This window comes from Stegastes partitus, unplaced genomic scaffold (genome assembly GCF_000690725.1).
Source record: "Stegastes partitus isolate 25-593 unplaced genomic scaffold, Stegastes_partitus-1.0.2 Scaffold2362, whole genome shotgun sequence".
In the NCBI taxonomy this organism is placed as follows: Eukaryota; Metazoa; Chordata; class Actinopteri; family Pomacentridae; genus Stegastes; species Stegastes partitus.
This window is the reverse complement of record NW_007580093.1, coordinates 65,609-67,098: the sequence shown is the minus strand read 5'-3', so window position 1 is coordinate 67,098 and position 1,490 is coordinate 65,609. Positions and strand designations below refer to the sequence as shown.

Genomic DNA, 1,490 nt, shown 5'->3' with positions numbered 1-1,490 from the left:
AGACAGGAGCTGATAGCTGAAGGCTCTGCCTCCCATTCTGCTTCTAGAAACTCTGGGAACCACCAGTAGACCTGCAGTCTGAGAGCGAAGGGCTCTGTTAGGATGATATGGAACAATCAGGTCTTTAAGATACGATGGAGCCTGATCATTAAGACTTTCATATGTTAGAAGCAGGATTTTAAATTGGATCTGCCTACCTGTCTACCTACCTAAATGCAAAGGACGCATACGGTGCCACCGCCCTCCCCCCACTCGGCAGATCTGATCACAACCTGGTCCTTCTGACACCGAAGTATGTTCCTCTTGTTCAACGGCAGCCTGCTTCCACAAGGACTGTTAGGAGGTGGAATCAGGAGGCCAAGGAGGCTCTGCAGGACTGCTTTGAGTCAACCAACTGGGAAGTGCTATGTGATCCACATGGGGGGGACCTCAACAACATGACAGACTGCATCACAGAATACATAAAACAAACCACCCTGCCAGCCAAGACCATATGCTGCTTCCCAAACAACAAACCCTGGATCACCAGTGACCTGAAAGTCCTCCTCAACAAGAAGAAGAAGGCCTTCAGGTCTGGGGACAAGGAGGAAATGAGGAGGCTACAGCAAGACCTGAAGGTGGAGCTGAGGAGGGCCAAGGACTCCTACAGGAGGAAGCTGGAGGCCAAACTCGAGCGGAACAACACGAGAGGTGTTTGGACTGGAATGAGGGAGATCACTGGCTTCAATGTGAGACACAGACAGCCAGTGAGCAGCCCGGACAGAACCAATGAGCCGAACTGGTTCTGGAACAGATTCAGTTCACAGCCCTCAGCTACTTTATTTGTATTTTTTAAATATTGTTTAACTTTATCCCTTTTCTGTTGTGATTGGTGTTTTTTCTTGCTGCTGCTGTATCACAGTAATTTCCCAGACTGGGATAAATAAAGTATTTTTCTATTCTATTCTATTCAGACACACAACAGACACACAACACACAACAGACACACAACAGACACACACAGAAACTCACTCAGGTGAGCTGTGGTTCCGCCCCTCACAGACAAGGGATACGTCTACCTGTGGGCCTCAGGTGAGACTCACCTGTCGGCGGTCCTCCATCAGTCGGTTCAGCTGTCTGTGGAGGTCGACGCCCACCCCGCCCCCATTGTCCTCTGGACCCGAAATAACCGGTCTATCACCACGGAAACCTCCACCATCGTCACCACACACCTGACAGGAAGCAGGTTGGTGGAGCCACACTCTGATTGATTGATTGATTGATTGATTGATTGATTGATTGATTGATTGATTGATTGATTGATTGATTGATAGGTATGCAAGCACCCTCACATTGGTTCGGGTGCAGCTGGATCAGACAGGAAGTTACATGGCGACTGCGTCCAATGACGACGACATCGAGGAGGTCGTTTTCAACCTGCAGGTTGAAGGTCAGGATAGTGGACAGGTCACTGTTTACCTGTGGGCTTTACCTGTGTTTACCTGTGGGCT

At 49.3% G+C, this 1,490-nt stretch overlaps 1 protein-coding gene across 1 annotated transcript in view; it reads left to right on the top strand.

The window, feature by feature from the left end:
- Positions 1 to 811: 811 nt before the first annotated feature.
- LOC103374802 (macrophage colony-stimulating factor 1 receptor 2-like) overlaps positions 812 to 1,490 on the top strand; it is a 38,599-nt gene continuing 37,920 nt past the window's right edge. Inside the window, exon 1 of the mRNA XM_008304953.1 lies at positions 812 to 816. The gene's annotated coding sequence lies outside the window, so the exon portion shown is untranslated. The remainder of the gene's footprint in view (positions 817 to 1,490) is intronic.